Source organism: Liolophura sinensis, chromosome 9, assembly GCF_032854445.1.
Source record: "Liolophura sinensis isolate JHLJ2023 chromosome 9, CUHK_Ljap_v2, whole genome shotgun sequence".
NCBI lineage: Eukaryota > Metazoa > Mollusca > Polyplacophora > Chitonida > Chitonidae > Liolophura > Liolophura sinensis.
This window is the reverse complement of record NC_088303.1, coordinates 9,132,077-9,145,217: the sequence shown is the minus strand read 5'-3', so window position 1 is coordinate 9,145,217 and position 13,141 is coordinate 9,132,077. Positions and strand designations below refer to the sequence as shown.

The following is a 13,141-nucleotide window of genomic DNA, read 5'->3' as shown; positions in this document are numbered from 1 at the left end:
CAACTCAACTGTCACATGTCGGGAGAACACACTTCCGGTCACGGTGGGGCATACGATCTAGACTACGTACAAGCGTATTACACGCCTGCACCAACTGATGGTCGAATGCACGGCGCAGCAAAACGTACCTGTGGGCTGAAGAAAACAAAGAAAACCTAGGGCTCTGTCCAAACAAGGTATAATTAGGCCTAGTGCTGGGTAGCAGGGAAAGAAACATTAAAGCGAGATTTATTTCGCATAGCCTGTGTCATTAGTGGAGGTATTCTGCTTTAAAGGACACAAAGCAGGCTCAGGGACCTGCGTGGCTCAGTTGGTTAGCGCGCTAGCACAGCGTAATGACCCAGAGGCCTCTCACCGATGCGTTCGCTGTGAGTTGAAGTCCATCTCATGCTGGCATCCCCTCCGGCCGTAAGTGGGAAGGTTTTCCAGCAACCTGCGGATGCTCGTGGGTTTCCCCCGGTTTCCTCCCACTATAATGCTGGCCGCCGTCGCATAAGTGAAATATTCTTGAGTACGGTGTAAAACATCAGTCAAGTAAATAAATCAAACAAAGCAGGTTTTCTCCGGCCATAATTAAGTGGGAAGGTCTGGCAGAAACCTGCGGATGGTCGTGGCTCTGCCCGGTTTCCTCCCACCATAATGCTGGCCACCGTCGTATAAGTGAAATATTCTTGAGTACGGCGTAAAACACCAATCAAATGAATAAATAAATAAACAAAGCACGCTCAAGCTGAGACCAGTGAATACAACAGATATATTAGTCCCAGGCTTTTGTAACCGAGAGAGCGACTGTCTCCAAAACATGTCCCACCTTTAATTACTATTGCAGGTCAGAAAAAATTCCATTTGTATTCAGAAATACTTTTTCAACACTACCGTAACATCTATGGAACCGTGAAAAGGACATAGTTTTATAATTCTTTTTATAAATTTATTTTATTTATTTATTTGGTTGGTGTTTTACGCTGTTCTCAAGAATATTTCACTTATACGACGGCGGCCAGCATTATGGAGGGAGGTCTTTTTATAAGGAACTATAGCCTAATAACTACTATTTCAAATTTCAACATTTTGATTGGTTGGTTAAGTCGGTGGAAAGTACGTTCCCCGGTTTAAACAGAATAGCTTTTTTGTTTTCTTTTTTAAAAAAAAATGGCTGAAAAAAATAAAAGAATTATATACCTAAGTCTCTTCCGCGGTGCCGTAAACATCTGATAAAAAAATGTTCTTTTTACAATGAAATGATTTTTAAAACACAATTATTGGGATTAATTAATTAACAAAATCTACAACTTCCGGTGTTGCTATTTCTATGGATGGCTTCCTCTCCAGTCATACATTGGAAGGTCTGTCAGCAAGCTGCAGATGATCGAGGGTTTCCCCCAGGCTCTACCCGATTTCCTCCACCATAATACTGGCCTTGACCTATAATGTAAATATTCTTGCATGGCTACGGCGTAAAATGCCAATCGAATAAATAACTGAATATTTCCATGGATTGTGTCAACCATGCTCGCTGGTTACGTGGCTCTGCACCATATAGTAGGCCTCTACGTGTGTAGTTCTACATGACTGTACATAACTTCGTTTCTCTAGACTGCTTAGGTTGAATGGTTAGAGCGTCCGCCTCGAAGTCGGGAGACCTGTGATCAAACTCGTGTCGGGTCATATCAAATATTTTAAAATGGTACTTGTTGCAGCCTTGCGTGGCGCTCAGCACTGAAAGGTAAGAGTAAGCAAACAGGACTGGTTGTCACGGTGTCAGTAAAATGTGACTGGCTGAGGTGTCATGTCTGGTGTCTTTGGCACGATAAGCTTACTTCAGTGGTGGCAGCGCTTTAGCGGCATGGCCTCGTCCTGCCTCAAGAAGACACATAACACATATATGTACACACACCGATAATGTCTTCTCGTCGTTATATGACTGTAATACTGATAAGTACGACGTTAAACCCCAAGCGTTCATTCATTCATTCATTCGCTTCTCATATTTTAACTAGCCCACGCATATGGTAATGAATTGCTCCCATTCACCCCTAAAGGTGAACATACTAACCTCCCACGCCTGTCCAGTCTGCCCTTTACAATGTTTAGGACACTTCGATCAAGAAGACCTTAGACCGCCAGGCAGATTGTACATTTCTGTTGGTCAATTATCTCCTGAACACGACCTATGAAAAAAACATAACTGACACTTTCAAAGTTATGTGTGTGTATTTTTTCTACTTAAATTTTTTTCTAACCATGTCACTTTTACGGTTCCGTACAAAATGGCTGCTCTAGTTCCAGCAGTGGAAAAAAGAAATGACCGTTCGATGGCTACGCCTCCCAAAATCTCTCTACCCAATCAAGAAGCGCGCTGAAATAATTCAGTCAGGGAAGACAAGTTGTCCACAACAGACTGCGGTTGACAGTGCAGGCTAGTTATCGGTCAAATGTTGCATGATGAAATGCAGTAATGCTGTGTAGTCTTTATTCATTGATCTATTGATTGATTTATTTATTTGATTGATGTATTACACCGTACTCTAGAATATTTCCCTTATACGACGGCAACCAGCATTATGGTGGGAGGAAACTCACAACCATCCGCATGTTTATGACAGACCTTCCAACGCACGACTGGAGAGAAGGCCAGCATGAGCTGGACTTAAACTCACAGCGATCGTGTTGGTGGAGACTACTGGGTCACATCATTGCGTCGTGCAAATCCCCTCGGTGACTGTGGTCTTCACAGTTGACATTCCCATCAGGCGCCATATTGATTTTTGAGCAAACGAGTCTAAATATGCGATTGACGTTTTCTGTTGAACGAAACTAAAAACTACCTGCAAAAATGCCAGAGTAAACTATACCATTTAATCCAAATTACACTTATAGGGTTTGTGCACGCTATACATTGATATCCAGGCCAGACTGTATTCGGGACACACAAATGTCTTTTTCTCACGAGTACTCAGTCACGTATCGGTACAATCATTCTAGGCTATAGGTATAGAACATTTCAGACAGAAGACTTTTGTATGGACTGACCTTTATTTAACAAGGCACATGTAATTATCTGACCAAAAGGGAACAGATTTTGAATATGATCATCGATAAAGCAAGACAGTAGACCACGACTGAAGCTCTTATTTTAGGTTTTGTTATGTAACAAAATATGTAATGGACCAATGACAAAAATGTATGCACTAGACACGGTCATGTATGCTTCTGTTCACTGTCTGTAAAATGTGGCCGGAGTGGGCTGCCGTAAGGCAGAATATTCCATTAACTTGGGTCAACGGAGACACACACATACGTTTGAAGTACATATTCTACAGTTCGTATCCTCCATTCACCATTTTACCAAGATGGCATGGAACAGGATCTGTTGTTTTTTATTGGTCATCACGGTTTTCAGCGTGACGGCCTCAGCCTTTGTCACCTCACAAACAGGTAATCAGTATTGCACATCTGTAGGTATATATACGTATTTTGAAATAGCTGAGATGAAAGACGCCTATATTGCATCATCACGTATGTGGCCACGTGTTACATAGGCCTACTATAGTCGTTGCGCGAAGTTTTTTCGGAAATCATGAATGTTAAAGTAGAGACGCCATGGAACAAGGTAATTCTGACTGCTTGAATGTTACGAAAAAGTGGTATATACCAGTTTTTTAAAACGCATGCCCTAATCTACATGTAGTTGTATATGATGTAAGCTGGAACTTGGACATTGTCTCCATCAAGGAACAAAGCCACGTGGCGATTGCTCTGGATAAACAGAACATACATGTATATTATTCCTTGTTTGTTGTAAATAAAGTAAGATAACAAATAGCTTTTAGTTACTGTAATTCATTCATTCAGTGAAGCTATTCCTTTCGTTAGTGCTGTTTTTGTTGTTGATATGTAACAGACTGTGAACGTTTTGGCGGAAAGTGTGTGCAGCACCAGGAGTACTGTGACGCTATGGTGGAGCCTCATCACGACTGTGGAGTTCCTCACCACGTCTGCTGTGTGGAGGTGGTCAGGACGCTGCACTAGTACACAGGTGAGAAATGGCGGTATACAATGTACTCCTCAAACGGGAGGGAAGGGGGCGGTGAAGATTCTCATCAATGCGGTCGCATTGAGTTCAAGTCTAGCTCATGCTGGCTTCCTCTCCGGCGGTAAGTTGGAAGGTTTTCCAGCAGCCTGCGGATGGTTATGTGTTTCCCCCGGGCCCTGTCCGGTTTCCTCCCTCCATAATGCTGGCCGCCGTGGTATAAGTGATAAGCGTGCTTGAGTTCCGCAGAAAACACCAATCAAATAAATAAATAAATCTTAGACGAGCTGGTGCACCAGTTGTACCAACCATTTGCAAATAACTGAATATCATAAACTCATTGACAAGTTGGGACAGAAGTTGAAACAATCATCATCATATCTTTGAAATTAATTCACGTAAACCCTTTGACGTGTTAGAGCAACCTAACCAAAAGAATTCGCAAGTCTAACCAGTTATTTTAGACTTAAGAGATAAAGCGGAATATCTCAGGAACCAACTGGACACAGGAAGAGATTTTATGTACATATATGGTTTGTGTTTTATGGCGTACTCAGATAAATTTCACTTATGCGACGGTGGAGAGCGTTGTGGCGGGAGAACACAGGGCAAAGCCACAGGGAAACCCACGGCCATCCGCAGGTTACTGAAGGTCTTCCCACGTACATCTGGAGAAGAACCCAGCATGATCTGGACTTGAGCTCACAGCGATTGCATTGGTGAGAGTCACCTGGGTTACTGAGCTACCCTCGTGCGCCAACATCTACTAAAGCCAACAAGGAAGCGTAGGCCAGTGAATCAGTAAACTACTTGACTAACTGTAGGCGCTTGGGATTCTTTACCGACAAAATACCTACATGAATACGGTTTTGTGCGGGTCAGTTTAACGTAGAAGCTTGCAGTACTTGCAGTACTTTTCGATTTAAGGGCATGTTAATTCATACGACGTTTCGATGTCAGCTGCGCCACCTTTCTATCCATATATAGATTTCGATTTATTTGTGTTTTGATTGATTGGTGTTAAACGAAGAGCTCGGGTTTGTTTGTTCAGTTATGTGAATGTAGGTATACTAGTGGAGAAAACCCATGTGCTTGAGGTGGACCAGCAACCTTAGGCAGATACCTAACAGACCTCCTGATCACGCCATCTCTTGGTTAAACGCCCGATGGTCATAGCTAATCAGTGACTTAACATGCATCTTAGCTAGCATATATTTTGTTCCTGTTGTACATACATCCGCGCAGGTTTCTTGTAATTTATATTTTATTTTCAACAAATCCTGTTTTGTTTGCTTTTCAGACACACAGTGGTGCGTCAGACGCCCTATACATTTTGTAACATTGGCCGTCCCCTGATGTACTATTGTTTTGCTTAGTTGGAGCAGAATTAAAAAATACGGTAATTAAAAAACACCGAGCAAGTTTTCACAAATCCTTTGTTTATATTAATCCCCTTATTCCCTTTGTCTACGAAAGTTTAATAGTTATTCACTATCTAGCGAGTTTTGTATCGTAACAAATATCGGGCATGTTACAGCAAAACTTTACAGAGCTGAATATAGGCCCATTATTGGCTGATTTAGACTATGTATGCAGTTCACCACAGCGCTCCATTGCGTTTCAAAGTTAGACAGAGACAAAGTACGAAGGACACAAAAATAAAAGGCATCATTGTTCGACAAAACGGAATGTATTTCAACTAATTTTGTTTGCATGATGGAATCGAGCATGACCTTTTTGATCAGAATTTCCCTGGACTGGGTTCTATTTTTGTATTTGATATAGTCAGTAAAGGAAATCGGGTGGTGCCATCCAGTAACTGAACTTGTACATACGTATGTATACATAGCTCTCCATACGAATGAACACAATGTTCTCCGTGTATAAGGCCAGTGTGCCTTCATCATTGACAAATAAGATGTTTACCAAGGCCTCCAGACAAAATTCTTGTCCATATTGGCGATTGCCCCAAAAGATTTTCCTACACACCCATTGCAATTACCCGCTGTGGAAATGTTTTTCATATACGTCAATTTTTTGTCTGCACAAATTTGTTTCTGTCTGCCCACTGATAACTGACCCATAATGACGTAAGGCACAGACAGCCCGTCATTCCCTTGGGTACCGTGAACATTCAGAGGTATAAGATCATTCTCCGGGGGCACTAGCACAGGTTGCATTGATCCAAACTTACCATTGTCTTCGCACCACAAGTGGTGGATTCCTTGAGGTACAGGTACGTATAGGATTTGGTGAGGCGCCCGGTTCTGAAAATTGGTTGACTGGGTTTTGGTAGTATCTGATTGGTCGGAATTGAGAAGAACAGAATTTGAAATGATATTTGGTGCTGATTCCAGAGCGCACATGTTGTTGTTTTCTATAATTGTTCCCTGCACGAATTCAGGACGCCGTAAAGGTTCGCTTTGGTGTTTTGGTTCCTGCTGCGCTGTTCTGGTTGGCTGCTGTCGGTTGGCATCAGCGAATGTGTGATCTTGTACATGGCACACGTCTGCTACAGATGAAGCACTGGCTGATCTGGTTGGCTGCTGTTGATTGCCTTCAACCAATGTGTGATCTCGTACCGGATACACGCCTGCCACAAATGAAGCACTACCTGGTCTGTTTGACTGCTGCCGGTTGTCGTCAGCCAGTGTGTGATTTTGTACCGGACATACGTCTGCCACAGTAGCACTTCCTACTTGTGAACCTGTTCCTCTCTTCACCCTCGCTCTCTCTTTCAGTCGGCTCAGGATCTGGCATTTGTCGTGATTGTTTAGATCGGAAATGGTTTCAAAGAATCGGGAAACTTCAGCAATACACGTTTGGTAACCTATCGTGTAAAACGAAGGCATAGTTGACTCGGACATGGCTGAAAGGAAATTAACATACACTTATAACATCTTACAATTCGTCGTGCCTTATTAATGATAATATGTTAAGCACATTATTTTCATTTTTGTTTCAAAGTATATCATTTCATTTAATTACTGGTTGACAGATTTTCTTGTCTAATGTCTAAAGCAACAGAAGTGAACATTCATTTTCGTGAATGCTAAATATGAAGACAAGATAGCGTCCATTCAAAGACACACCCGCAGGATGGATTTCAAAATGTCCCGAAAGAAGTTGCAGGGAAGATAAAAGGGCAGGCGCTTGACCAGGGCACATGCCACCAAGGAAAAGTGAGAAAAGGAGCTCATACCTGGTTTACAGTGTAGAATCAAGTCCTGTATATATTTTACGGTCAGTTCTAATATGTCGGCTTTCTCCAATTTACTTGGCTTGACAACCAGCTGACGAAAATAAAATAAAGACAATAGGAAATAGATAATAAACAAGTAAATCGGATATTAATCGAGATATACATTGATTTATTTGTTTTATTAGTGATTTAAGAGGTAACACGTAATAATTTAACTGACTGGTATGACGGGAAGGCAAATCAGGTGCAGGCAATGCGACGTTGTACACAACTGAGCTAGCCAGGGATACACAGGGATACGTTTGTATTGTATCACCAGATTCGTTGAAGATTTACAGAACATGGTGAAGGGGAAACAGTGCCTGAACAGTTCGTGTAGGCATGAGTTAAAGTTTTTTGGAATGCAGCCTATTTCTACCTATACAAGTAAAAAATTAATTTTACTGTAGCATACAGTTTGGTATAGAGACGTATAGTAGCAGTGCAATGAAATCTTTTGTTTCAAACAAAGCCACAACCAATGCATTGCAGCTGTACTCACTTCCTTATCTCTACTATCAACGACCATGGATTTTAGCTCCATCAAACAGGCATTGATCCGATCTCTGCGCTTCTTTTCAATCATTGGTTTATTCGTCTGCAAAGAGTAATATGTTACAGAAATGTACATCATTTAGATTCAACAAACTCTGATTGGATATGGGCTGCAGTAATTTATTTGGTCAAGATTATGACTAATTATACTATGACTAAAAAAGTTGACTGTTATACATCAAGATCTAACTTTTTAAGAAATACTGAAAGTTTAACTGAATTCTAGGTAGATCAGAACATCCAAATATACATGCAAGGTAACTGTCAAACATCGACTTAATTTCTTTCTCATATATGAAAGAAATGACCTGGCATGGTTAAAGGTAGGGAACTGGCCCCAGTGCAAGGAACATTGCACCTTAAGGAACGAAACAGATTATAGTTGTGAAAGTTTCTCTTTTTCCTTTTCTTGCTACATGATAAGCGGGCGAATTATAAAATTCCAAACATACACCAAAATAAGTCTACATTCGCTCCCGGGGATGCATATAGGTGATAAAATCAAAAATATGGTAGCCTATTCCAGGCATACTGAAATGTCTTTTTTGTGTTTGATCCTGCAGAGTTGGGAAAATCACTGTCACAAATGTGAATGTATTTAATGGGTTACCTAAGGGTTAAATTTGTAGTGCAGTGATTTTCATAACTCAACAACGCCTAATGCCAAAAAAAGATATTTCAGTGTGACCGGAGCCAGCTACAATTTTTCGATTTTATGACCTATACATTGCTTCACTGCATTCTTGCTATATAACAGAAAAAGAGAAGTAAAACAGAACTGAAAAAAGAAATAGCCTTACGAGTGTGTCAGCTGCTGTTAGTCATAGCTATATTTAGTTTCGCTTCTTGAGGTGCACAGTTTTGTGCACTGGGGCCGATTCCACGCCTTACCATATCAGGTCCTTCACAGAATTCTCATAAGTCCCCACTATGACTTTTCCCACTATACAAATCCATCAAATATCAGGTTATAATAATTTCATACTATACTAGAAAAGCAACCAACCCTCTTTATAGACCTACATTCTTCACAGCCAGGAACAATAACCTGTAGCCAAAAGTTATGCCGCAGTCTTGTCAGCGCTGTTGTGTGTTGAACTGAACAAGCATTACAAAAGCATGCAACTCCACAGAACCCCAATTACCCCCAAGCTGCCAACCCATTCATGTGAGCTCAGCTCAAACAAACAGGTATGCACGCCGCAATCCAGGACCTATGTACCCGGGTGTAACAATTAAACATTTTTAATGTATAAAAACAGACCGATTTTGAGATTTGCATTTTCTTATCGTATCTATCTGGGGCCAATTCTCCGCCTTACCGTACCAGGCCTGGATTTACGATGGATAGTATGCAGCCTTACCCGAGTAGATTTCTTAAAGCCAGTAAGTTTCTTGTCCATGTTTGCTCCAGTCCCCTCTTGGGCGTCACTCATTCCCTGCTCCCAGACCCACACTGATCTTCCCAAATACCCATCTTCTTCATTTCTCTCCAACAATTTCCTTGACCAGTCATGTATATTCCTGTCACTTCTCATGCTATTCCATTGGCTGTTGAGATTTTGGCTACGGGAGATAACTGTACTAATCAACATTCCACAGTGAATAGCGGGTGATCTTGGACAAACAACGCAAAGTCACGTCTCATGATTCCCGAGAGTTCACCGATGGAAGGCGACTGACAACACAAGTGACATAACGAATTCGTCTTACGAATCTTGTCTTCACTGAACTAACATCTTAAAGTTATTTAAAAGGTAGTTTGGTTAATTTATAAACTGTAGTTATTTCGAGTTATAGACAAACGCATACATGTATTATTTTAAAGTTCTTGTATTGTGTATCTTAGAGCTATGGCGTTATCAGCAAATAAGTCTTCAAATTATTTTATTTCTTTATATGAGCATGTTTACCACTTAGCAAATCTGTGGAAAACTTCTTTAGCAGTTATGATGACTCAATCGAATGTTAGTGATGTTCAGACTTCGATGTTTTTAAAGTGCAAATGGTTTGAGTGTTTACTTATAAGATTGATCTTAAACTAGCAATATTGCAATAGGGCTTTCAAAAACATTCCTATTCTTTTACATATTTACGTAAAATCGGGCATCATTCTAACATGTCCTGTTCAGATCAAATCCTGAGTACTTATATGAACTTAACATTTTTCATTTCTGTGACCCAAATGTTTTCCATGCAATGGGAGTCATGTATAAAGACTAACATCTCTGAAGTTATCTCTCACACTTGCTCTCAGACTGAAATCCAAACAGGTTGTATTAGAAATCACAATAGGTGTGCATACATCTACCCTTATACTCAAAGAAAGCCTTCCTAAAGGTTCAGTGATTAGTGCATATGTTGTACATGTACTGTTTAAATGTTTACATTTTACAGAAAATTTCCACATTTAATAAGATGAACTGAGGTATTTTTTACTTGAAATAGTAATCGTTTACAAAGTGATACTAACAGTCAGTAAACAAGTACATATTCACGTACGGGTATATCCCACCCTTCACCCAAATAGCTGAACGTATACATTTGACGCTTGTGTCTTTTAAATTATGAATATGAAATCAACACTTTCGTAAAGTAAATAGGCGTATAAACCTACTGCAGCCTGCTTAAATGAGGACTACAAATCTAGGCTTTTTGAGTACATGTTTCAGTAAAGGTTTACTCATGACCGGTAAATGTTTACCAAGGTAAATGTTACCCTTTACATTACAAAAGTAAACGTACACTTTTATGTGACGTAAAACTTTACTGAATCAAATGTACTCCAGCTGCACCTTTTTCAGTGAACATTAACGACTGTTATAGACGGGAAACAGCGAAAGTCACGTTGGGATCTTTAAACCAGAAGCATTCTGCTTCTGTCAACCACTGAACATTGAAAAAGTCAAGCCCTGATCGGTTGTATTGTACGTGCAGTGTATAAGACACCAATGTGATAACAGTTTATGATATGACAAATTCGTTCAGATGAATCCCAATATTTTGCTAACCCTCATTATGATCATCTTGCAAAGTATTCATCCGAATAACGAACAGATAAAATATAGCCCCGAACGTGCAAAACTGGTCAATAATAAGATATTAATAATAAGATATTTCGTGCTACAGTACACTGAATGGCCTGGGTAGTTTACAAGAAAACAGAGCTATTGCTTCCACTGAGACTGACCGTCGTAGTGCAGCAGTCACAGTCATCATGGATGACAATGTCCTGTGTTGCATCGGTCAACAGTGTCCGTGCCTCAGATCAGAGGCAATGAATCACACGATAACAAAGGGACTTGGCTGAAGAAGCGGAAGAGTGGCGGACCGCCGTATTGTCCACTACCGTTAAAAGGTTATAATTGCCACTGACGATGTTGACTTTGTCTTTATCTCCCTTAGAGATTCTTTTGATGGACTTTATCCAACCCTGCTAAACTTGCCGATGTGAACAGCTTTTCTCGTATGACAGGTGACAGAATTGCCAGGTAACGTGCTAACTCGCCACCCTAAGGGACACTGGTCATTGTCCTGGCTTCTGGGTGTCGCGATCGCGCGTGCTATGATGAAGGTACCAGGCATTCCACGGCTCATCTTGCATGGCGTAACACGGGGTCGGGAATGTTCCGTTAGGTGTGTTTGGCTTGAGGAGGGAGTGGGAGCGGACTGACCTTTAGAGTGATATCTGCTACCAGAACTGGACATGTTTTAGATGTTTGCCTGTAGATGCCTGTATCCGCTAAGCTGTTTTCTGCCAAGCAAGAGGCACATGCCTGCACCATCACTGAAATCAAATTTATTAGATTTGTCAGAAATGTTGACATTAACCTCAAGGAATTAAACTTTTGTTTGTGAGAATGTTTGACATGAAATTTCAAAATGTAAATTTATATATCACATGAACTACGTATATTTTAAAAGAAGATCAATTTCTCTGAAACCGTGGGATGTGTGTTACTGGTCTAACTCTGCTTGTATTATGATCATATGCATCGACATTTAGGGCCACATTGTGGCACAGAAAGTTTGAGGGCACCATCAACATGTGCGTTGTCTTTCCGTCCAAACACATTAATATCTATTAATGTTGGGATTAACTTAGCCCTGTAAAAAACATCTTTCCACTTTGATGAAAAGGTAGATTGCCTTCGTTATGTAGGCCTAAGTCCACACGTCCTATTGCATCAGGATATCAATTTGTTACCAATTTACATCTCGACAGCAGATCTAGCTAGCTTCGAACATTTACATTATGTCTAAACAGATTAGATCGCTTTACAATAGTTATCCCATTGTTCGATCACCCTCATAATGACGATGCAAAGTTATTGATAATTTGTATACAAAGAGAAACTTTGGATTCTTGATGAAATGTTTGCACAGAAGGAACATGTATGAGTTGATTGGACGTCACAGTAGATCTGGTACCATTAAATAATATTCCGTCATGTGATTCTTCGGGAACAACCTCACTTCTCGAGGTGTAGCTGAAGACAAGAGTCTGGAAATGCGTTTCACAATTATACATTTAATAGTCTCTTTTTAAGCGCTGTACCAAGAAACTTACACATAAATCAGTAAATAACAGTAAACCCTGAATTTCCAAAGTACAAATTTTACAAACAAAGAGAACACTTGGCTACAACCGAGAGCTCTCAGACCACGCGTCAGAAGGTGTTGTATGGCTACAGTATAGTGTACAAAGGAGCCGTGTAAAGTGTCAGATTCAGCCCATACTGCTGTACATATGGGCGATCTGCGACATTTCTGATGAAGCCATGGTGCGAATATCACGAGTAGACAAATGAAAGGTCCGCGTGTTACTCTCACTGAAAAGAAGAAACGTGTTCGACAAAGATACTGTTTGTATCACTGGACGAAACCTCCTTTCCTGTTGTTCTCAACAGGGATTCGCCTGGTTCAAATATGTGTAGAATTGAGAGATACACTGTGTCAGTTTGTCTTCAAACAGGTGCTGGTAATGACCAAACATTCGACTCCTTCCCCTGATAATTAAAGATACACACGAACCCCTCTCTATCTAATTTGACATCCCATCTCGAATGTATTGCCCGCAGTTACAGAGTATGCGTTGAGCGTGCCACCTCCGGCCACTCATTGGAAAATCTCCGGCAAATGACGGAGATCAAATTCATTGAGACAGTATGATAGTTAGTACATACATGTGTTTGACTACGGTGATTGCCTTTTCATATCAACTTACCTTTTCAGACAGCTTCTTCTAATTATAGATGTCATTCTCACAACTACCACTGCTATATACCAGTACTGAATACATGTATAGACTT

The 13,141-nt window shown here is 40.6% G+C and overlaps 1 long non-coding RNA gene across 1 annotated transcript; it reads left to right on the top strand.

Moving 5' to 3' along the window:
- Nucleotides 1-3,290: 3,290 nt before the first annotated feature.
- On the top strand, nucleotides 3,291-5,450 carry LOC135474826 (uncharacterized). Its single transcript, XR_010445013.1, has 3 exons — nucleotides 3,291-3,438; nucleotides 3,905-4,039; nucleotides 5,334-5,450. It is a non-coding gene; the product is annotated as an uncharacterized LOC135474826 (long non-coding RNA).
- The last annotated feature ends 7,691 nt before the right edge of the window (nucleotides 5,451-13,141 follow it).